The sequence below is a fragment of the Acomys russatus genome, chromosome 28, assembly GCF_903995435.1.
Source record: "Acomys russatus chromosome 28, mAcoRus1.1, whole genome shotgun sequence".
In the NCBI taxonomy this organism is placed as follows: Eukaryota; Metazoa; Chordata; class Mammalia; order Rodentia; family Muridae; genus Acomys; species Acomys russatus.
In genome coordinates this window covers 7296034-7322553 of record NC_067164.1, presented here as the reverse complement: position 1 = coordinate 7322553, position 26520 = coordinate 7296034, and positions in this window count along the sequence as shown.

Here is a 26520-nt window from a genome sequence, read left to right as displayed (position 1 = left end):
ATACCTGACAAAATTTTTTATTGTTATTTTTTATTAAATTATTCAGATCACAACTCAATTGTTATCCGATCACTTGTATCCTCCTGTTCCTCCCTCCTTTCCGTTTTCACCCTATTTCCCTCCCCTAGGTCTTTGACCAAGTGGGACCTCCTCCCCGTTTATATGGTCATAGGGTTTCAAGTCTTATCTTGGTAGCCTGTTTATTCTTTCCGTGAGCGCCACCAGGCCTCTCCACAAAGGAGAAGTGGTAGAAAACAAGGCATCAGAGTTCATGTCAGAGTCAATCCCCAGTCTCCACTTACCATCTTGTTCATTGGCTAGATCTGAGTAGGGGTTTTATGTTTACTGTTTGTATTGTCCTTGGTTTGTACAGTAGTTTGAGCAGATCCCGGTGGGCCCCATTCTACTCATCATGATATTCTTCTTGTAGGTTCTAGGACCCTCTGGATCCTTCTATTTCCCAATTGTCCTATATTTCTCTTACCTAGAGTCCCAATAGGATGTCCTTACATCTATTCCAATCTCCTAGGTAAGTGAAGACTTTCATGGGACATGTCTTTTTGGCTAGTGTCCAATTATAAGTGAGTATATACCATGTGAGTCTTTCTGCTTCTGGATGAACTCACTAAGTATAATCATTTCTATTTCCATCCATTTGTCAATGACCAGAACCCAGCTATCCCCAAAATTTTGATTTTTATGATTGTTAGTCTTGAGAACTCTCACATAAATAATCAGTTTAAAAAAAAGCAATATTTTTGGAACTAATTTTTTATTTTTATTTTTTGAGACACAATTTCTCTTTATAGTCCTTGCTGTCCTGGACTCATTTTGTAGACCTGGCTGGTCTCAAACTCATAGAGATTTGCCTGCCTCTGCCTCCTGAGTGCTGGAATTACAGACATGCCCCACCACACTTGGCTAGTCACATGTTATTTATATCACAAATGACCTCTGTACAACCGTGTGACCAAGACCATGTCAAAACCTTTCACAGGTCCTTAAGCTAATACATATGGCCTATCTCTAGAACCCATATTCTTGGAAGAAATGACATGTATTTTGAGTTGAGTTTCATTGTAACTTTGCGGCCTTATTCTCCAAGGGTGAAGTACAATAGGAAACTTTCCCTTGTATATTATACCATTTTAAAAATATATTTGGAATATTCAGACAGGCAACATAGTCCAGAAATTTTGATCCAGCACGAGCTTTGTTGTGCTAAACTGAGTTTTCCTTCTTATTCTTCCTCAACATTTCCTTGCTGGCCAAGATGCTTACAGGGACCCCTGTAGGGTGTGAGTTCTTTTCACACCAGAGCCTTCAAGTATCTGCACCAGAAATGGTCCATGAGCTGAATGGAGAAGGCAGCACCCCTCTGCCATCTCTAGCACAGAAGCTGTCTTTATTTGATAATCACCTGAAATAATTAATTACTTTTTTCCCATGCGAACCTAACTAGAGAAGTTTACTATTCCTAAGGTAGGCCACACGTCTACCAATAGATGGTCAACACTAAAGGAACTCAATAGCAGCTTTGGAAGTTCTTTGTCTCATACTGTTCCTAGGATAATTTTGTGTGTTTAGTTCCAACCATACTGGTTCTTTGTATACATATTATGGCTTCTGGTTGTGGGTTTCTAAAAAATGTCTGCCTGTGGGAACATGTGACTCTTTGTTTGTATGTGATGATTGTGCCTTTGCTTTAGCTCATTTTCTAGTTCACTTGTTCCATCCTGTTCTGATTTTTTAAATTTATCTCATTTTGTTATTACTACTTAGATGCATGATTTCTTTTTAGTGAGTGACAGAAAGAGTGTGAACTGGAAATGAGAAAAGGTGGAGAGGAACTGGAAGAAGTAATGAGAAAGAAAATGTATTCTGAATATATTGTATTAAAAAAAAAGTCATTTTTTGAGAAAAGAGGAAAAAAAGAGGAAGCACTTAGTTAATGGCTTCTAAACAGATTAGAAATTAATTGAGACTTCTCAATATGGAAATTATTACTGATTATTTCTTATAACTCATCCATTTCATAATAGTTAACAGTCCTACTACAGATAGATTTGAATATTTATGTTCATTATATTTTAGTCTTGATAGCAAAGAAATTAAACCAGTTAAGATGTTCATTTATAGCCTGATAATGAAAATACATATACACAATGACTATTATACAACTATAAAGATAAAGGAAATAATGAAAATTTCAGGACAATCAAGGAATCTGTAAAGTACACTAGAAAGTGAGGTGATAGAAACTCAGAAAGAAAAGCAAACAAAAGCAAACAAAAAGCGTATGTGTGCACATGCATGTATGTGTATATGTATACCTATACATGTATTTGTATATGTACACACACATACGTACATATACACATGTATATATACTTGTGTGTGTGTGCGTGCACATGTGTGTGTGTGTTTGTGTCCATAGAGCATAGTGTTAGATAATGGGGAATGACAAAGTGTAGGATAATGTACACATAAATATTGAAGAATATATTCTGCTATTGTTTTACAGTTTTCCTGGGATATGTAATTTCTGTATAGCAACATCATAAGGACCATTACTGCATTCTAAGTAAATTCAACATGATAGTTCTTTGAAGAAATGGACATGAAAAGTCACTGAATATATTTGTGACAGTGACTCATTTAGAGAGCCTAATCATTTTTTTTAAAAAATCATTTTGTGGATAACATTTCTACAGATTGCAATTTTATCTTAGTTTTTTTTCTAGTTAAAACTTTTCCAGTTCACTGTATTATAGTGTTATTTGACATAATTTGCACTGCTCTGCATAATAGAAAATGCAGTTAAAATGATCTAGAACATGAACAAACTGACAAAAATGTAGAGGAATTTAAACCCAGCAACATGGTTGCTTTGGCAGAGAAATGCACCCAAAGACCTATGTCTGTATGTTCCAGCTGGAATGCAGACACTTTTAGTGCACACCTTTAGTTCCTGTTGCTGAAATATAGACAGGACCTTTAATCCATCTGGGGGGGGGGGTTTACTACACTCCTTTAATTCCAAACACTGGTGTTTAAATGAGAAATAGACAAAGTGCAGAATCTGAAAAAAGATTTGACCGAATGAGCCAGAGGTAAGATACAACCATCTCTCACTAGAACAGACAGGATTGAGAAGCTGTGTAAGAAGAACACAGAAAGATGAGGAATTTTGTGGAGACAATATAGGGGAGTTCAGTCGTATAGTAGTGTTTGATGAAGTTCAGTTTAGTTCCTGCAGTTCAGTTTATGCAAAAAACTTCTGAGGCAGTTTTTCCAAGCAGAACAATTCAGTGAGAAGCAGAGAGAAACCAATTTGAATCAGTCAGCTTGGAGAGGAATTTTGAGCCAGAACAGCTGAGTTGAAACAGCCAGCCAGAATTCAGAAAGAACAAGAAAGAATAAGCTTATTCAGCAGAAAGTCTGGGAAGCTGAGAACATTCTAGACTAAGGTTAACAGATAGAGGCTGGAAGCTAAGGACTTCAAGGTCGAGGATTGCAGAAGATTAGATTGTATGGTGACTAGAAGTTTCTAGGGGTAGGCCTAGGAAGAGTAAAATAGAAATATTCAGGCCTTAGCCCAATTGGTAAAGCTTGGATATGGCTCTCATCCCTCCCTCTGAGGAAATAAAAAGATTTGCATACAACAGTTAGCATGTCTGCTTTATTTAAGGAAACAAGTTTAAGGTAAACTGAAGAAAGGTATCTATAAATAGATTTCCAATGACAAAGACTGGAAATTAGACACAGAGTACCAATATGGTAAATACATGGGTAAAATAATGTGAGGCACCAACCAACAACTATTATAGCTGATAACATAATGTATCTCTATGACCAGACAAAAGAAAAAGCATAGAATAGATGATTCTTCTTTGATCATCGTTTGGTACAGTTTTCTTTCCAAATCATGTACAGCCAATAGCTTAAAGATGAAGATTAAACTTTTTATAAGAAAGAACAATATTTAAATTATAGAGAATTTATAAATCATCATCACAATAATAATAATATAGAGTTTTTAAATACAGCATACTAGTATTTTATTTTAAGTTTTATTGCAAGACGGAAACAATAAGCAAGTGAAGTTACAAAATAAAAGCTACTGTCATGTAAGGTTATTTTCTAGAGAAAGAATTTCTTTAAGCAGTAGTGTAGCTCAGTCATATAGTGCATACAAAATTTACAGTGATGTACACAATGTGCCAGATGTGTGCTTACTGATTCACCTCTATCAATATCAAACCTACACATCTGATTATGGTAAAGACTTTCCCTGGCATGTAAGTGTTCCCCCTTTATATTGTCTTCAGAGTCCTGTTTTTAAAAGACATTAATATAAACATGTGCTTTGCAATGTGCTACTGTTAACATATTGGCAATATTATATATTTGTTACAGTGATGTGCTATACACATTTGTGGCCTAGGAGCAATAAACCATACTATATAGCCTAGGTTTGCAGAAATACAGATTCTAGGATACTTGCACAAAGGCAGAGCCTCTAATAATATGTAAGAATCTGTAATCATATGCAAGAATGTGTCACTGTTGTTATGTAATAAATGGCTGTCTTTTAATTTTCTAATGGACTCATTTTCTTTAACAACAACAAAAAATACTTTTGCCTCAATGACTATCTCTCTCTCCCTCTCTCTCTCTCTCTCTCTCTCTCTCTCTCTCTCTCTCTCTCTCCTGCTTTTTTTTTTTCTTTTTTGAGCACAAGTTGAAAAACTAATGCCCAGAACTCCATCAGACATTTTTTTCTATAGAAACAGCCGCACCTGCTCACTGAAACAATATCAGTAGAGAATCAAAAGACTATATTAAATGAGCACATATCTAAGTGACATATTCATGTTTACAGAAGGTGTATTCTAGTCCATAACTTGCAAAATTCCCTCCAATACCTGAGACTTCCACAATTCAACAGTGTTGAGCACTTGAGTTCCAGTAGGGGGCATAAAGCCACAGTATTTTCAGGTATTTTGTACTAATTTTGCCTTGGCTAACTGTGGAAAGAGACTTCAGTTCCTGCTATAGCTGTAGCCTCAGTAAATTTTAGGTAATTATAATAAATGGTTGAACAAAATGGGCACAGGAATGTCTTATTACATTTAGAGATTACTAATAATGTTTTCAAGGGAGTATTTTTTGTGCTTGATATTATTCCATTGCAAAAAGCTTTTCTAAACACACACACACACACACACATACACACACGCATACCACAGCTACTGCTTTCAACCATTGAAAAATATATCCTTGGCACAAACTACTAAATTATGCAAACTGTGTGGGTTTTAAAGTGTGACCAGATAGGCTGTTAGAAAATTAACTTTGAACTAGTTTTCCAGTTGAAGGCAACTTATGCCTTTTAATGGCAAACTCAACACATCCCACTATATTTTGCATAAAGAATAATGAATTCAATAATTTTGGCTTCAAAGGCTAATGTAGTCATGAAAATTCAGTGTTTGTAGCCACTCAAACTAATTGTTCCATTGAAAATATAATGAAGAAGCCATAAAGGAATTTCATAGATTTTTCAAAGTACTGGAGCAGTAAATGATCCCTTGTGGTTCCTTTTTGAAATGCTATTTTCTGTGCTTCACAGATCTTACCAACGGAATGAGAAAAATTCAGGATGTATTTATATATTAAAGGGGTATGGACATTCCCAGCGACCAAGCAGATGGTGAGAAGTCAAGTTCATTCCCAGGGACACATTTCAATATATGAAGATAGAGAAACTGATAAATGGTTTTAAAAGAAGCTGACTATGGAGAACAAAATCTTTTTAAGAAAGACGTGAAGCTCTTGCAGTATTAGCAAACGACTCTCCAAATTTGCTTTCAAATACCCTTTTAAAGATAGTTTACTTATACTTTCAATGTATAATATTCTAAGCTTGGTGTTTGTACAGTGGAAAAGGCACATGTGGCAATATGAACCAAGAGATAAAACCTGGACTGTGTTGAGATAAGGGGTTATATTGCATTTGGTACTTTAGTGAAAGGGGTGGTTGAAACCAAATATTAGCACTCCCCATTTAATCACCCTGCTTGGTTGGTAGCATCTTGTCTGTCATCAATATAACCTCTTTTGTTGGCAACAACTAAGGTGAAGCAAAACAGTTTATTTATGTTAGGCATATTAGTTTGACTATATTTTTCTTCATTTACTGATTAGTAATGAAGTTGGTTGGGTATTTTTGGAAAAAAAATATAAAATGTATGGTCCAGTTAATGTTTTGTTTAATCATATGAATTATGCATGAACTACATATTTAGCAAAGTGGCTTTTATAAAGGAGAAATGACACTTTTGATAGCTGGAATATTAGGATGTCCTCAATGACAAATGTGCTTGAAAAAATGCCCAGATTCAACATACTGGAAAATACAAAATAGGATAGTATGTCATTCCAATGAGAAATTTATGTTATGTTGTTGTTTTAAATGAAAATCCCCAATTGTTCTGTTTTACCAATAACGGCTCAGAAGCCAGATGCTAGTGTGAAAACCCTGCTGTCTCACAAAGGCAGAGAAAGCACTCAGCTGACCTTCTAGCTGAGGAGCTCATGTCTTGATGGAGAAGGCCCAAAAAGATCACTAGCTCTGCTGACAACCCAAGAAGAAAAGGCCAAAAATCCCAAGGCCAAATGCTTACTAGCTCAAAGCCCAAAAAGCCAATGGCCAAGTAGCTGAGGAGCTCAAAAGCTAAAGATAAAACCCCAAGTCCAAAAAAGGCATACACACCTTCTATTTCTACACTGTGTCTTAAATACTTCTCAACTCAAAGTTCTTCCTACTTCTTAATCCCTGTACGCTGGTTTCTTCTTCTGCCTGTTGGTCTAGAGTTAACTTTATTAAATCCTGTATACAGAAACCTCTTGTATTAAAGGTGTGTGTTAGGGCTCCACCATGTCAAACAAAAGACAAGTTATTTTGGTTCATAATCTCAGGGATCACAATGAGATCAAAGACAGGTTTTTTTTTAATCTTTTTTTTTATTAATTTATTCATATTACATCTCGATTGTTAGCCCTTCCACTGTTTCCTCCCATTCTTCCCTCCCTCCCATTTCTCCCCTTCTCCCCTCCCCTATGTCCGTGACCGAGGGAGACCTCCTCACCCTATATATGCTCTCAGAATATCAAGTCTCTTCTTGGTAACTAGCTATCGTTCCTCTGAGTGCCACCAGGTCTCCCCATCTGGGGGACATGGTCAGAAAAGGGGCACCAGAGTTAGTGTGAGAGTCAGATCTCACTCTCCACTCAACGGTGGAGAGTATCATGTTCGTCGGCTAGGTCAAAGACAGGTCTTTAAAATTCACAATCTCAGAGAATCACAAAGAGATCAAATATTCTGCAATGTTATATGGTGTGTCACTCTTTACAGAAGGACGTGGTATTTAGTGGCCTTGATCTAATCAAGTAAAATATTAAAATGTACACTTTGGCCAGTAGGATGAGTCAATGAAAAAAGAAATAGGTGGCCAATCTTCAAAACCCAGGTTTAATCTCCAGGATTCACATGGTAAAAGGAGAAAAAGTAACTTAGGCAAGTTTTGCTTTGACTCCCAAGTAGATGGCATTCCACATAACCACAATACAAAACAAATAATAGTAAGAAAGCAAATATACCTCCCAAAACATCCCCAAAATTACCAACAATAAAAGACTAAGCAGATTATATTTATACATTTTGGGATACATAAGTATATTTTACACATACACACATGTAACAATAATCCAAATGAGGCCAAGTATTTTAAAGAGTGGGCAGTGGTATGGGAGGGTGGACAGGTTGGGATGCATAGGGCCAAATAACATAATTATATTATAGTATCAAAATATAAAAAATAATTTTAAGAAAAATACAATTTTCCTGATTAAAAGAGAGAAAGCTGGAGAATTCAAACCATGTGAGGAAAAATTCATAATTCTCTTAATTACATTTGTTGTGTGGCCATGTGAGGCAACACAACCAGTGACTGTTAGGGGCTGAAACAATGCCTTACCTGACAGCCAGGAAAAGAAGCAGGAAGCAGAACACCCAAACAATAAGGAAGTGAATTCTGCATGTCTCATAGTTAGACTTCCATTGCTGTGAAGAGACACCATGACAGACAGAATTCTTATAAAGGAAAGCTGGTTCAGTTCATTATCTTCATGTCAGGAGCATGGTAGCTTCCTTGTGGCTGTGATGCTGGGAGTGATGAAAGGAAAAGGGGAAATCATGTAACTAAATTATTTCAAAGTATAGAATAAATAATATTTTAAAATAGTTTTCTGACAAATAAAATTGTAGATAGTTCGTAATTGACTATTGTGGCATTTGGAAAGTCCTTGAACCTTCAATGGGCAAGCTGGTGACTCTAAAGAAGAGGCAGTGTAGTTCCAGCTTAAAGGCCGACTGACTCAAGACCCAAGAAGAGTTGGTGTCTCCACCTCATTCTGAACTAAAATACAGTTCAATGTTTAAGCTTAAGGTAGCTCCTTTCACTCAAAGAAAGAGTCAGTAGGTTTTTCTACTCTAACCTTCAGGTGATCGAATTATGTCCACTTAAGACAGTGAGATAAACTATATAACCCACTGTACAAGTTCAAATGTAAAGCTAATTCAGAAACACTATCAGAAATATAACCAGAAAAGTGCTGTAACAAACTTTCGAGCACTCAGTGGCCCAGTAAGATCGACACAAAGCCAATGTAATAAATGCATAAGTGAGACTTCAAGACAAAATCCTCTGGAGTACAAAACTAGATGATAAAGGCTGTCTTTCACAAACCCTCAGCTGGAATCATCCTACATGATCAAAAACTCAAAGCAACCTCACAAACATCAGAAACAAGACAAAGATGTCCACTGTCCCTACTCGTCGTCCACATAGTATTTGACACATAAGATGAAGCAATAAGACAAGAGAAAGAAATTAGAGAGATACCAATAGGTAAACAAATCAATTTAATCCTATTTGCAGAGGAGGATATAATACACCAGAGATCACAGGGTATAATGGTTCTAAAATGTACAGTGTAAAAACAATTAGATGGTCATTGTAGTTGATTTTGTATGTTCATAGAAGCATCACAGCAGGAACACAGTTTAAGGGGCAAGCACGGCACAGGGATGGACCAATTAGGTAGTGTTTGAATACTACAGTGACCTGGAATCTTATTACTGGGTAATATGAGTCTTTTAATATATTTAAGGGAAATTAATATCAAGTATAGATTATTTTCTAAAATATGCCACAAACCTCTGTGTTTAAAGAAAATTGGTTATGGAAATTGAAAGAAGAAGCTGCTAGAAAACAGCTGATAGTTGATCTCAGAAGGAAAGAAATTTCACAAAAGAACACTGATCTAAAATTTAGATACCATAAAAGCAAAATAAGGATTAAATTCAGCCTGTGTGAATTTAAATACAAAACCCTATGACCAAACAAGATCCAATGGGCCATCTGGCAATTACTAAGATTCCTATGCATGAATGAATTCATCAAATAAAAATAAACCAAAATTAAGCTATTCATTTTCCCATTTCTTCTATGATTCTTCTTCCTCGTTATCTAATTGTGTTCTATGTGCGCTCTCTAAGAAAAATCATTCTCTCAGTTATTATCTGCATTTTAATGATTGCAAATCCATTATGTCACCAAATCTTTAAGATTTTAGTACAGTTTTGTAATCAATAATATACAATGGTATTAGATTTTTATATTTTAAGTCTTGGCCTTGTTGGTGTCTTGAAGTTTAATGAAACTCCTTGTATTATTGTCTTTAGCCACAGTTGACTAATTGTCTATAAAGTCTCAAGGGTTGAAAGGGTATTTGAATGATACAGGCAATATAAGTGGTCTCAGGGATGCAAGAGTCAATGGAGGCAATGAAGGGAAAGGTACCAGTCTGAACACAGATGAAAAAAGGAAAAGGTATGAGTGCCCTCTGTGAGGGACTAAAGGACATCTTAGTGAGGTCCTAGTAACTAAGGAAAATTACAAAGAGAGTAATAAAAGGACATTTCAAAGGCACAAAGCATGAGCGGACTTACCCAGGCATGCACTTCTAAGAACGAACACTCACAAGGCAAGAGACCCCTATGCAGACTCAGACAGTTCCATTCATATATTTTATTAACTTTTACCATGGGTGCAAAATACCTTATGACTGCTTAACTGAAATAACTATAAAAATGAGATATTTCCAGGCTTCTTGAATATTTGTGACAGAACAATGTTTAATGCACTTGAAATTCAAGGCATCTGAATTTGTTTATGATATAAAACATGATTATTAAAACTGTTCAAGCAAGGCTTCAGCAGACATCACTAAACATAGTAAATAAAATTCCACTCAGCATGCAGGTGCATTGAGGAGTCTGTGGAAGAGTTGAGCAACTGTCAAGGAAATCAGGAATAAAACATACCCTAAGCAACTTTACTGAGGATATTTTAAGATGAGAGAATATGATAAGTACATATGCAGACATTGCCTATGCCCAGAGGGAGCATGGCATACCAATTTACAGAAAATGGATTTCTTGGATTTTTATAGAAGTGGAAATAGAAGGAAATACTATCATGTGCAACAAGGAGGCAAATTTGGTTCATACTGGTGCTCGCTGCTCCCATTTATAGCCTTGCAAAGGTGTCTCTGACATTTATAGCAGCCTAATGTTAGAAACTGACTACAATGCAGATTCTGCACCGGTTGACGCAAGTGGGGGAAAGTCATCAGAAGGCAGAGTCTATAAGATGACTGGATTCTAAATATATTAATGCATTGTTACAAAATTTAATTTTTCAGACTTTATTGGTTTCAGGATAATGAGCCAGTCATAGAATCAGACAAATGGTACAAGTAACCTGGAAAACAGAGAGAACGTCTACATTCACTCCATCACTCTTAAACTAATGAAGTACTGTCTTAGACTTTAGTAATCTTAAACGTGGAGTTCTGATTATGGTAACCATACCCAAGTTTTGGGCAAGGTGTTCCTTGCTTTTTGACGTCAGAGAGAGAGAGAGAGAGAGAGAGAGAGAGAGAGAGAGAGAGATTTTCAACCACTTAGATAAAGGCATGTACAATTTACAAAGTAGGGAAACTTCATTCATGAGTGAAACAATAGTACAGATGAGGAATAAAAGTGGCAGGGGGCACATTAAAGTGTATGCAAGTGCTCCAGTTATTATTAGGGGCTTTGTTTTATGAAGTTTGACTGGAAGTGCAACTGAAGGGGGTGGGCTTTGTATTTACAGTTAAGAGCACATAGTTCTGTGGCGGAAAACCTGACTTCAGTTGCCAGCACACCTATAAGACAGCTCACAACTGCCTTTAACACTTCCTTCACTATAGCAAACTATTTTTTGCATGTGAAGGGAAATTAGTCATGTGCACATATCTTTAATAGACTTATTAATAATTAACAGCAATAAATCGCATAAAAATAGAAGGCACACTTTGGCCAATAAAGATTAAAATGTGAGAAGTGCTGTGTTGCCTGGAATTATTTAAGGTGTTGCTCACTGTACATTTTTAGTTCCATAGTACATCTCATTCTAATCATATGGATTCTCTACTATGTACAGATATAAGATAGTACATAGTATTTTGCAACAATATTTCAACAATTAACTTTGAGGTATTATTATATTTAAAGTTGAAAATAAAATGATCAGAAACATCTAAAATGGAGGTAAAGATGGTTTACAGTATATCATTTGCTGTAGAAACCCAATGAGTTGGCTTGGATACCTCTTAAAATTCACTTATAAGCTCATTCTAGTTTCACTGTCGCTTCCATATGGATGAACACTCTATAAACATGTATTATGTTCACCTTAACCAAATGTCTGTTTCTATGTTAATCATCACCCACTAAAAGGGAAATAACCCTCTGATTAATCAGAGATTCACACAAATATACACATAGGGATAAGTGAATATAGAAGAAAGGTTGATACTTTTTTCATTTAAGAAATGATAATAGGTCTGTATGGTTTAATTTTATTGGTTCTTGGTCATATTTGCAGTACCAGACATATGTTTCCTACTGTGATGCAGAACTCAAATCCAATCAGAAAGCAGCTGGCTAAGTCTATTATAATATGTGCCACAATTGCATCATGGGTATGTTATTCCATGGTAGACACCATTTAAGCTCATAAAATTCAAGCTAAGCAAGACCATTGCTGATTTTATTTCTCTCAGCAGCCTGTACAGAAACTTCCAGTACTACATAAGCTAACAAACAAAGAAAAAAAAAACTTCCTGTTCAGTACAGTATTGAATATTCCATGACCTGTAACCTCTATTGTGGCGATTTTTATCAATAGAGTTTTTGTCATAAAGTTTTGGTGGGCAACCAAGAGCAGTGGAGGTTATTTTGAATTATTTGTGAAGTTTCCAGGACACTACTGATCAACAACTGAAGAGAAATCCTGTATCTTTTACTGGGATTTTTAGTTGGAAATGTGGATTCGGGGAAGAGCAAAATTCTCTATTCATGAAACCCCCATTAAGCAATTACACAACTAAGTCTATATCTGACTGTATACCTCTAATACATATATTTCACTTTTCAAGCATCCTTTGAATAAATTACTCCGTCAACTAGTTCTTTACCCTGACATGCTTAAACTTCCATCCCCATTAGCACACTTTTCCTTTTTATATCACCTGTATCTCATCATCTATCTCCTTATATATTTCTTCTATCTCCAACAAAAATTCCATATGTAGTGTAGCATATTTAGCAGCTACTCCAGATTAAACCCACAAGGCAATGGAGCACACCAAGAGAACATGGCCCACCATGCACACCTTGGTGTACACCAGGTTCTCTGCTTATATGTTATGGCTTTACCTTGGTGGTTTTGGCAACTCCTAACAGTAGAAACAGACATAGATCTATTTCTTTGGCCTTCTCTGATTATTTTCCCCCTATTGAGTTACTTTGTCCAGCCTACATATGAAAAATGTTGTCTTGACTTAGTGTATCTTGTTTTTTTCCCTATTTGTCTGTCATATGTTGGAGGCCTGCTCTTTTCTGAAGAGGAAACAAAGGAGAGGTAGATCTGGGAGAGAAAGGAGGTACTGGGAATGGGAGAAATAAAGAAGTGGGAAACTGTGGTTCGGGTATATCATATGAGAGAAGAACCCATTTTCATAGAAAAGAGAAAATTAAAAAAGATAACTCTAAAGCTCATAACTATGGACATGAGATAGTTGCTTTTCTCATCTTTATTATCTCACATACTCTAATGTTTTCTAGCTCCATCTGCTTAGCTGCAAAATTCACTTTTGTTAGAGGTGTTTAAATCCAATTCTACATAGGAAGCACATTTTCATTATCTGTTCATCAGTGATGGGTAGTGACAAGAATGAAGCTTTTGGGAAAACCATTTAGAAGGGAGTCACTAGGAATTTAGTCTGCTGTGTCAAGTGCTATTATATTCTGTAAAAATTAGGAGATGTCTATACGTAAAATTTTTCTCTAGCTTATGTGTTATATTGCATTTTGGATTACCTCAGTATTATGAAGCAGCTAGACAGCAAATGACTAAAATTATCTTCTTTACTGAAAAATATCTTTACTCTGGATTCATGCACTACTCCACTCATATTTATTGATGTCCTTTTCATATGCTCAGTGAATGTGCCTCCATGCATTTTCATTTCCTTAAAGTTGAGTTAAACTGAATCAATAGAGTATTTTGTTGCTTGACACAATTGCAACCATTGCTACAAAAGTGTCAAAAAACCTATGACCTAAAAATTTTTTGGTTTAAACAATTATTATCTTTGTTTTTCACACTGGTTGATTTTGTAAAACAGTGGTTCATAAAGGTTGAGCTGAGCTGGACAAGACTCCAAACTAAAGCTTTTTACTTGACTTTTTCTTAGGCAAATTATTTTTCCTAAACCATGGAGTTGTCTTGCAATTGGAAAGTGTAAATTAGAGGCAAAGAGTGAGATATTTTATAACTTCTGTGGTCATGGAATGATTTCACAAGAAGCTACAAGATAAAGGATGGAGTTAAGACCTTTAGATCTACTGCAGATCCAAGAAAGTGACATGTTTTATCTCAGATTATGAGGCAGTAGTTGTATTCCATTGTTTTCTATTTTCCCCTTTTATTTAAAATAGATTTCCCCACACATAATATATCCTTCTTATAGTAACGTCTTCCAGATCCTCCTCACACCCTCTTTCATTCAGATCTGTCCAGTTATTTTTCTCATCAGGAATAATAATAATAATGTAAAATGTAAGATGATGTAAGATGACAGAAAAACTAACATATCAGAACCTGACAAAACAAAAAGACATAAATGAACGCAAGAGAAGGCATAAGAAAAAGATAATACTTGTTCTCACACCAAGGAATTCTATAGAAACGCTAAACCAGAAGTCATAATATATTCACAAAGGACATGTAAGAAAAAAGACAGAGGCAAATTTTATAAATAAAATAAAATATAAAATTAAATAATACCACCTATATGCCTTGGCATGATATTTTGACACAAAGTACTTACAAAGATGCTATTGAGTTCAGTTTTGTTTGGTGATCTACTCCTGAGCATTCAGCCTACCCTTCAGAGTAGTTTGTTTCTCTCAGTGAGACTCTCTATAATAAGCTAAATTTTTATTTTCAAGTGGTTATGAATAGGAAATGGCTTCTGTAATAGGGATGGGTAAAGGTGTCCACATCTCCTTTCAGCTCTATGACCCTACGTGGAACAATATCATGAAGGATCTATGCTGTTCTGTGAGTTCATGTGTACACAAAACTTGTTGATTTAGAGGGTTTTGTTTTCTTGAAGTCCTCCTTCAATCTTTCAATATCTTGTCCAGCAAGCTTCTCTGAGCCTTGAGGTGAGATGGTGGGTGAATGGAAACATCCCATTTAGAACTGAATGGTCCAGGGTCTCTCAAATTCTGCATAATGTCTGGCTATGGGTGTCTATATTTGTTCCCAGTTGCTATAGGAAGAAACTACTCTGATGATGGCTGAGCAAGCAAGGTACTAATGATTATAGCAAATTGTCATTAGGAGGAGTCATATTATATTACTAGTTATGTTTGTTTGTTTTAGAGCAGTAGTGTTTTATTTTACCTTACTTCCCTTGCCTTTCTAGTCACAGGTTGTTGGTCGACCAGGAAGTATCAAGTATGGGCTCAATCCCCCATACTTGGCCTTAAATCAGATATTATTGGTTACTCCCCCCAGGTTTGCATCCATTGCACTAGCCTATCTTTATGTCAGAATATCATATTGAAGTTAGAATAGCTCTGTACATCAAGAGATTGTAGCTGCACTGGTAATTTTGTTTCTCCTTTGTTGTCATACAGAGCGTCTCCTGTAAGTAAGAGGCCAGCCTTTTAGGTTAAAAACTCTATTTAGGCACCAGCTAGATGTCTCTTTGTTCCATGAATTGTGTAGGTGCTATCTTCAGCAATGGGACCTGACTGTCACTTTGAAAAAGAAATATATAGTCTTGACAACAGTTTGGGATATTTGGGGATTCCTTTGAAACCTCTTGCCTACACATCAATTAGATGTAATCCAATTGGTATGGGAAACTCCATTTGTTGTCAAGAGATTATTGTGGCTCTGATTCCTCTTCATTTGGAAATTTCAGTTACCGGTAGATTTGCTCCTCTTCTCCACTTGATCCTCCCTTTTCAGTCTTCTCCACCCATCCAACCATCTATTCTATTTCTCTTTCCTGGGGGAGCAGATATATGAATATTGTTTCTTTTCAACAGATGATGGAATGAGATGAAAGCCATACCAAAGCTTTACTAATACATGGCTTGGATTGAGCTGAGAGTATGTCTAATTATCCTTGGGTTGGGCCTGGAAGCTTATGGACTCCTTACACTCTAGTCTTCTGCAAGCCTGGACCTTGAAGTCTTCAGCATCTAGCCTCTGTCTGAAAAGTCAGGCCTAGAATGGTTCAGCCTCTGAATCTTAGTGATGAATAACCCTTTCTAGTTCTTTCTTAACTCTGGCTGGCCGGTTCAATTCAGTTGTTCTGGCTGAAAACTCCTAACTAAGCTGATTGATTAAAATGGTTTTCTCTCTGTTTCTCACTTAATTGTTATGCTTGGAAAAAAGTGCCCCTGATAAAGCTAATGAAATAGAATCAGTAATTAAAATCTCCTAAATCAGCTTTATTTTGTTTTGTTTTGTTTTTTTTTAAAACATAGGTTTCTTCTGTGTAACCTTGACTGTCCTGGACTTGCTTTGTAGACCAGGCTAGCCTCTAACTCATAGAGATCCACCTGCCTCTGACTCCCTGAGTGTTGGGATTACAGATGTGTGCAACTGCACACAGCTCAAGACCACATTTAGAGACTTCTAACAGGCTTGTAAAAGAGTGTCAATAATCCTTAATTATTCTACAAAATAGAAACAAAAAGAATATTGCCCCATTTGTCTCATAAAATCACATTCATCTGTATGTTCAATTCACATAAAGAATCAACAAAGAAATATAATTCTGAATATGTTTCAATAAAACACCTGAAAACTTAATTGAAAAACAAATCAAGAACATCATCCAACATGTCAAGCAGGCTTCCATACAGAGATGCATGGATGAATGAACATATGTTAAGTGATAAATGTATTACATTTTCTAAACAAACTAAAAGACAACAGTCATGTTGTCCTTTCATTAGATGCAGAAAAAGCCTTTGAAAACATACCACATATCTTAAAGAAAAAAGTCCTACAGAAATTAGGAATGCATGGGATATACCTCAGTATAATATAGACTACAAGGAGCACATAGCCACCATGAACTGAAATAAGGCAGAAACCTAAAATAATTCCACTAAAACCAGGAACAAACCAATGTTCACTCTCTTCATCCCTATTCAATATATCTTAATTTTGGTTTGGTATGTGATATGAATTAATTAAATTATCCATTTAAAAAATTATCCAAGTTGGTAGAGTACAGGTTAACTTATGTCTGTATGATTCTATGAATTACTTCATTGACTATTGTTGTCCCTTTTCATTTTTAATTTTGTTAAGTTTGCATATTCCCTGCCTTTTGGTTAAATTTTATAATGATTTATCAATCTTATTAATTTCCTCAAAGAAGCAACACTTTGTTTCATTGATTTTCAAAAGTGTTTCTATTTGTTTGTTTCGATATTCTTAATTCCATGCCAGAAATGATTATTTCTTGTCATCTTGTCACACTCATTTTTAGTGTGAATTCTTCCTTTTGTTCTAGATCATTCAAGTTACTATAAGTTGCTAGTATGGTTATCTTTTTTAGTTTTTCTGTGTAGGCATTTATTCTGTCAACTTTCCTATTAGAACCACGTTCATAATGTTTCATACGTTTGAGTATGTCACATTTTTTTCCATTAAATTTATATAGTAATTTCTTACTTAATTTATCTTGACCTATTTTTCCTTTAGTAGTAAGTTACTCAGTTTCTATAAGTTTGAGGCTCTCTGTTATTTCTGTTGTTAATTTTTCAGCTCTTATTTATAGTAGTCAGTTAGGATCAAAGGTGTTATTTCAATTTTCTTTATCTGTTGAGACTTGCTTTGTGTACCAGTATGAGGCCAATTTTGGAAAAAAAAAACTCCATGAAATATCAAAAAGAAGAGAATTCTTTTTTCTTTTTTGAAATGTTCAATAACATCTGTTAGGCTTATTTGATTTATAACTTCAGTTAGCTCCAATATTTGTGTTTAGTTGCTGTCTGGTGACCTATCTATTGGTGAGAGTGCACTACTGAAGCCTTCTATTATCAGTGTGTGTGGGTCACTGTGTGATTTAAGCTGTATTAGTGTTTCTTCTATGAATTTGGGTGACTGTATTTGGTTCATTGAGGTTAAGAATTACAATGTTCTCTTTTTTTTCCCAAATGTAAATTATTTTACTAGTCAACTGGAAAACAGTCCTCCATATGAGGAAGGCATTAATTTAATCCTCTTCCTGGCCATCACCAGCTCCAGCAACACCCTGGCCTTTTTTGGCATTCTTCTTCTTCACTAAGCCTGGGAGGCCACCCCTATAAGGAAGATATAGGGGGAAGTCAATGTTGAAAGATAATAAAGGCAATATACAGCAAGCCTATAGCCAAGACTCTCCAAACTAAACGGAGAGAAATTTAAATCAATTCCACTGAAATCAGCAACAAAACAAAGCTGTCCACTTTCTCCATATCTCTTCAACATAATACTTGAAGTCCTAGATATAGCAATAAGAGAAATAAAGGAGATCAAGAAATACAAATTGGAAAGGAAAAAGTCAAAGTATCACTATTCATGGATGATATGATAGTATACATAAAAGACCGCCAAAATTCTACCGAGAAACTCCTACAACTGATAAACACCTTCAGCAATGTGGCTGGATACAAAGTCAACTAAAAAAAAAATCAGTAGCCTTCCTGTATACAATGTTCTCTTAGTGGATTTTCGTTTGATGAGTATATAGTGTCCTTCCCTATCTTTTCTGATTAGCTTTGGTTTGAAGCCTATTTTGTCAGATATTGAAATGGCTACAGTGATTGCTTCTTTTTTTTTAATTTTTAAAATTTTTTTATTTTTATTTATTTATTTTTATTTTTTTATTAATTTATTCTTGTTACATCTCAATGTTTATCCCATCCCTTGTACCCTCCCATTCCTCCCCGCCCCCCATTTTCCCATTATTCCCCTCCCCTATGACTGTTCCTGAGGGGGACCCCCTGTTTATGCTCATAGGGTATCGAGTCTCTTCGTGGCTACCTGCTGTCTTTCCTCTGAGTGCCACGAGGTCTCCCCCTCCAGGGGACATGGTCAAATGTGAGGCACCAGAGTACATGAGAAAGTCATATCACACACTCCACTCAACTGTGGCACCTCAGGATTTCTGGAAACACCCTCCCCCATGCTAACGAGATGCCTTGGTACCTTAGCTTTCAGCCTAGGACCTATTTCCAAACCTCTAATCACACCTGTAGTTCTTCCCCCACCTCCTTGCTGCCCATAGGATAATTAAGTCCTCAGTTCCCCTTCTTATGATAAGACTGTGCTGCTGCATGTAAATGAAGCCTCACGGCCACTCTTAGCCTCAGGGAATTAAACTCATTCACCCTTGAAACACCTCTCGCTGCCCAAGGTTTATAAGTCTTTCTTTTACATGAAATAAAGGGGCCTCCACCATCTATTTCACCACAGATGATCTGAGACTCATCATTTATTCTGGGGAAGGAATGGCTTCACTCTTCACTGAAGGATTTACCCCTGGACACCCTGCTCCCCCACCCCTTGACTTCTGGACAGGTATCCCTAACTATCTCAGTTTCTGCTCCAACTTTTCCATGAGAGAAGTTCACACTTCCAGCCAGTGGATTCCAGGCCTCCCAGGAAACATGGAACTACAGCCTTCTATTATTTTGTTGAAAACATTTTCTACTTCTTCCTTTGCTATTAGTTTTTAGGGGTGTCCCAATTTTGTGCCTGGATTTTTCTTCTAGACTTAATATTATTTTTGACTGAAGTACCTACATCTTCTATCCTGTCTTCAACATCTGATATTCTCTTATATTCTGTTGTTAAGGCTGGACTCTGAAGAAGATCCTATTAAAGTTGCTAAAATTTGTATTTCCTACTCTCTCTAAGTTTGTTTTACTTTATTGATTTTATTTTCATTTTCAGGTCTTGAGCTGTTTTGTTAATTTCCTTCCACTGCTTGTTACTGATTGTGTTTTTATGCTTGTTTCTAGGCATCTGGGTTTAGGCAATTGTAATTCTAGGTGCTGATATCTGTTCTTGTCTTTTTTGGGTGGGTGTTCTGCTCTTTTGTTTCTCTTGCCTTTTTGGCTCTTAAGAGAGCATAGAGGATATGAATGGACTAACAGGAAATCTTCCTCATATCCTGATAGATGTGACTACTAGGGGTTTGGGTGTGTTTCTAGGCATTTTGGGCTGACAATAATGAAAGGAAATGGGCTGGGGTAGTGAATTAGTCTACAGAACGGAGGAGAGCAGGGTATTACAGTAGGACCTGTTTATTCCCATAATAATGGGGTTAGGAAATGAGGAAAGGCTATGGCAGGTAGCTTGCTATAGATAGGGGCATGAGACTGGGGAGGTTGTATTTGGAGAAGAGGATGGAGAGTGAAGACCCAAAGCTTGCCTGCATACTTGCTTTTCTGCTTGGCTTGTCTAGTGATTCCCAGAGAATATCTGCTGGACTTAGAGGCTATAATAACAATATAAATATGGAGGGATTTGGAGAAAGTCTGCATGAACCATTGGATATGGGAACAGAGGGGAAGTGGAGGCCTCCTACAAAGGATGAGATGGGACTGGGGATTGGCCTCTAGAGAGAAATGAAGATCTGCAGTTAGCCTACTTACTTTTCTAGCCTGACTTAAGTTCCACTTCTGGAGGGAAGAAAAAGAATAACACAGACCATAAATACAGTGTAACAATTTTAATTGGAATCAATGCTATAAATCAGTCAAGTGTCTTTTACTGTATGTACAACACATCAAATTATATATTAAAGATTTGTGCTTTTCTTACTTCTTGAATATATATATATATATATATATATATATATGCGCATGCGTGTGTGTGTTATGAAATATATATATAATTTCAGTATTTCCCAGTTCATTTCCTTAGCTCTTATCTTAGTCCTTATTTCAAATAAACTAGAAAGTTTATGTCTGAGATCATTTCATCTCTCAGCCTTATTCACTGTGCCCTTCATACTAGCTGGCTGCCATTGCCATTTTCTTGCACATTAGGTATGATTGTCTTAAGCTTGTTCTATGTGGACTTGATTTGTCTTTTCACACTATCGATTACGTCCTTTCTGCTTCGTTTCCACTTTATGGTATTCAATTGTGTTATTCCTCCTTAATTTATTCCTTTGGTTTGCCTGCCTCACTTGTCATTACATTTTGCTGTCGCGTCCTATCTTTTATTTCAGGGTTGCAACTTTTAGTCCCTTGGGATATGTATGTTAAATCTGTGTGACATCTTTATGCCTCAGTATTGTTCGTTTTGTTTTTTTTTTTACATGTTATCTGTATTTTCTTTTGGATTACTCCATTTTATGTGATGAATTTCTTTCTATGCTTTATTCTTTTATCAGAATTTATTTAGGTGAGGTCTATTCTTTCTATATCTAATTACAAATATTATGTGTTTAGGACAATCAAAGATTCTCTCATAATATGCTCTTCAAATGATAATATCACTAATCATATATTTTCAGATTCACAGACCATATACTGATCTAGGTTCCAGTAATATTTTAATGAATTATTCCATTTTGATATATTAAATTGCTAACACTACATATCAAATTTATGATTTTTCTGTACAAACATAGGTTTTATTTTAAGCTTCAAATTTACTTCTTTTTCCATCTACCTATGTGATTACCTAAAACCAATGCCTCCTCAGTAATCAGATCCCTTCTTTGAACTGTGATTACACAGCCATGTATCTGGCAGACACTATTCTAATTGTTTAGTTAAAATAATGGTCATTGTGTATGTAGCCATGTAGTGTAGATAATTCTTCACTGATTTTTTTATCTAAATGTTGCCAATGCACAAATTATTATATTCAATATGAAGCCTTTCTGAAATATCCTAGTTATGAACTGATATGAGGACAGATGTGACTCAATTCCTTTTGATAAGAGAAAATTTGACATCATTAATTAATGAGACAATTTTTGTTATCAATTACTCTTTCTCAGAAATATTTGACTTGGCTTATTATCTGTTTAGAAAACATAATCTCTGTCATAAAACTAGTTTCCTAAAAGGATTCCCACCATCTTACCTTTTCCTGCCTCAGTAATAGTGCTGTAACTTTTCTACATAAGATCTGTTTTAAGTGATTGTGACAAGGTTATGTTTTTTGGGTATCTAAATGTTTTTTAAGCTGTTCAAATAATTCTACTGTGTACAATGTTGAAATCTGTTGTATATATGGTTTCTTCATAAGATTTATAACTTCTGTTAGAGATTAGGACAAACTGAGATGTAATTGAAAAAAATGAGGCTCCAACTGGAGGTTTACCTGTGTGTGTGTGTGTGTGTGTGTGTGTGTGTGTGTGTGTGTGTGTATCAAATGAATACCTTCATTTTCTTGTTTACCTGGTTGTAGACAGTCCTTGTGTCTATATTACATGTGTTTTCAAAGCAAGCATTATAAAAATACATTTATTCTCTATTTTCACATAATCTTTGTGTGTGTGTGTGTGTGTGTGTGTGTGTGTGTGTGTGTGCCCATGAGAAATCTTCAGCTCCAAATGAAACATACATATTTGAAGAGTTAAACCACAAATTAGAACATACCTGTGATACTTGCCTTTCTGCTTCTTGGTTATGTCAATCAGAATGATTGATAGCAAGTCCATTCTGTGACTTGCATTTTTTTTTCTGTTTGTTAATATTGGTATAATATTTATTTTTGTAAATGGCCTATATTTTCAGTATTCTTTGATCAGTTGATGGACATACAGAATATTCTTCCAGCTTTATTGCTGTATTATACACATTAGTCACAAACTGTAAACAACCTTTAGACTAACTGTTCCACTCAAATGATGGTGTCTGTTGCTATACAGAAGCCTTTTGGTTTCATGAATTTCCATTCATTAAGTGTTGTTATGATTGAATATACTACCAGTGTCCTATTCCGTTAAGTTTTATTCTGTACTAAGAAGTTCAAGACCTAGGTTCCTCTGCAATAACAGATTAATAATGTTTTACATTGAGGTCCTTGGTCCATTTTTATTAAGATTTTTCGGTTCTATTTGTTTGATTGTTACATGTACATTTATTATTACACCTATACACAATAAACTACCTACAGCAAGAAGGATCATGAAACAATCAGGAATTTCAACCTACTATATCCAAACCTAAGAAAGAAAGGTAAAGGAAAAGAGAGACATCCCTGAATCTGCCTTGTTTTCTTTCTAAATAAAGATCTAATTTTCTTATTCTACATGTAGCTACCTAGTGTGTGGGCTCCATTTGGGATAATGCTTTTTGTGTCTTGCCTCTAATATTGCTTGTAACTTCAGAAAGAGAAGATCTCCTCTGAATTTCTACCTTTGGGTGTTTTCTTTGTGTATATGAAAGGTCAGATTTACTTTGTTGTCCTTTGGGATATTGAAAAGAAACAAACTGTCTCAGGCAGCGTTAAACTTTTTTTTTAGAAGTATTTTCTTCACAACTACACCACTGGCTTGCATTTTTAGCTCGGTACATATAAATGTATGGATATGTTTGTTTACTTTACTACTTCTGGATTGATTATGTAGATGAGATAAATAAAGTTTACACCAAATAATTAAATAATCTGTCAATACATATTGCTATAACAAGTATACTTCTATGTAGATATTTGTCTTGTTGATTTTATTTTAAAACTTAACATGGATTTTGTAAAGTCAAATAAAAAAGGTCAACTCTCAGGCAATCTCTCAAAAGTTGTACAAATCATACAAACCATGAAAGAAAAACTAACAATAATATGTGTTTGAGGAAACTTGTTTTCAGTGTGTTTTCTGAAATTATAATTGTCATGGAATCTTAATTAAATGTTATAGAATTTCCTAAGTATATTAAAATAATCAGGATTGCAAATGAAAGGGTGATTTTGAAGCAAATGTCTATAGAAATAAGGAATAAAAAACTTAGAAATGAGATTTGAAATATGAATGACATAAATAACCAGAAGGAAGTTTTCCAAAAGAGAAAATAATTATATTTTTTGACAAACAGAATATAACTTTTGTTTGGATACTCAGGTTATACTATTTAAACATACATATCAAGAGTACACATATATTGAAAAGTAAACATGAAAATATCCCTATTTGCAGCAAAATCTAATATTTAGCCAGGGTTATATGGGGTTAAGAGACCCATGACAGTGTAACTATTTAGTGAACAGTCATGTGTTTCTGAATCTTTCAAATTGTTGAACAGTTATCTTTTAAAAACACTTTTTAGGCTTGGCTCACTCATTATCATCTCTTCAGTTTAGTAAATTAAGTTATTAGAAAACATTTTTCTATCGTTAGTGCCCATCCCCAATTTCAAACCAATTATAAGTGTGATCTTATTTAAACTTTAGGAGAAAGTACTTGCATCAACTGTGGGTTTCATCAACCACTTTATGTTTGTTTTGTTTTGTTTTGTTTTTTTTTAAATGATAAACTGATGACTCAAGGGTACTGAAAGAAGGGCCACTGTGCAATTTGGTTTTATGTCAGCTTGGTGTAGGCTAGAACGTTTTTAGAAAATGTAGCCTCCATAGAGCAATGTACTAGTAGATTGTCACGTGGGCAAGCCTGTCGGGCATTTTCTTCACTGATGATTGATGTGAGAGGGCTCAGCTGCCTATTTGCAGTGCAGTTCTTAAATGTTGGTCCTGAGTGCTATATCAAAGCAGATGGAGCAAACTATCAAAATCAAGCCACTAAGTAGCACTCCTACATGGAATATGTGTCGGCTCCTGCTTCTGGCTTTCTGCTTTGTTTGAGTCCTTGCCCTGAAATCCCTCAGCGATGCCCTATGATTTGGAGATATAAGTGATATAAACCCTTTCCTCCCCAAGTTGCTTCTGGACAGGGTATTCTATCACAAACAGGAGAGACCCTAACTAGCACAGCCGTGGTGAGAATGAAAACAACCACAGACTTATATCGTATGAGGAATGGATGTACACGTGCATGTTATGTTGTACATAAAGCAGATTGCTCAGTGACTCAGACAAGAATTTTACAAGGTTCCGTATCAGGTCTCTCAAATAATAAATCCAGGAAAAGCCTTAAAGTGAGTAGCATTTGGTTAAATATATGAGAGATATGAGATAACTGGCAAGGCTGACATAATGAAAAAAATAGCTAGTACACTCAGGGAAAGGCCTGCCTTGCATATTAGAGAAACATTAGGGAAGCCAATGAGTCAGTAGCCATGGAGAGCAGAGGGCTATATATAGGAGATATGATCAAGACTTAAAAAGCCACTGGGGGCCAATAATTTTGGACATTACAAGGCATTTGTGCTGTAAATGGAAGCCTCTGAGTAGCTTTTGATGAGAGACTGACACGCATTTTCTTGTGTATAGACAGTATCACTGTACTTTCTCTGTGAGGAATAGACAGAAGGGAGCCAGGGCAAAATGACAGAGAAGTTGAACGCAGAGGCAGTAATCCAGAAGGGGTATAAAGATGGATCAGCTATAATATAAGTGTACCCAAGATTAAACACATAAATGACTAACCCTGACAACTGAATCATAAGTAGGGCTTTGATTGATATCATTTCAAAATCTCCTTTTGCATTTGGAAGATTAGCTGACAAACTTGTTTGAAACCAAAGCCAGTATTTCTGAAATCTCATCCTGCTTATCAGCTGGATGATATAGTCTACAAACTTATTTTTGTTGTCATACAACAAATGTTTTTGAACGACATGTAGAATTTGGAAAATTTATATGGAATGGGGTTTTCAGGTTATCTGGAAACACCAGGTATTCTGGGAAATACCTGGCTCAGCTTCAACAAAGCCAATTGAACAGTCCAAATCCAATTAACATAATGTCATTCATTTTCTACTTCTCTACAATTCCTAACTTTTGCAGGCCTTGTAGATGTATGACACCAGGATGAGGGAAGGATCTACTGTAATACCACATTTACTCTTTTAATTTCTTAGAATACAGAAAGATGCCTCTACGTTTGTTTTACGGATGTACAAGCTGCTTAGCCTTCTTTGAGCTGAGGTAGCAGAATCCAGAATCTGTGATACCCTTTTGCACAGTGACAGCCAAACTGGCAAGGCTCTTGCTTGCAAGCTCCTTTGTCCAGGTCACATTCAGCACACAGTTTATTAAGGGCAACCAACCTCTTTTTATGGGAAATGAGAAAGCAAAGCACAAACCAGCAGTTTGCTCTATCTCCTGAGGTCTGATTACTTATCAATTAATGGCCAAAGCTGGCATGGCTGTGACTCAGAACTTCCTCTTGTTGGCCCTGCCAGCCAATGCTCAGGGTTTAGATTAATTCTTTATTGCATCAAACATATAGAGGGGAGTGTTTTCATTTATTTTATTTGCTTTTACTTTCTCACTACCCGTGCAGTTCTAAAACTTGAACATCCTCTTCACACAAAAAATATACCTGTTGTTTGGATGTATCACGAGGACACACAGTATTCAGTATACCTCAGACTATGCTAAGGGACAAATCGTTGGACAAGTAGAAAGTATAATTTCTCAAGACTTAAAAATATGCCAGCCATTAAAACATATTAATTCAGTATCAGAAATTATCAGTGGATATTAATCAGCCAGAATGAGCATTTAATGTTAGATTTAAATGGACTCATTTAGCAAGAATTTTAATTCAATACAAGAATAATAAATCATCTGTTACCTTTAATGACAAGGAGATGTGTTATTCTAGTTAATCAAATAT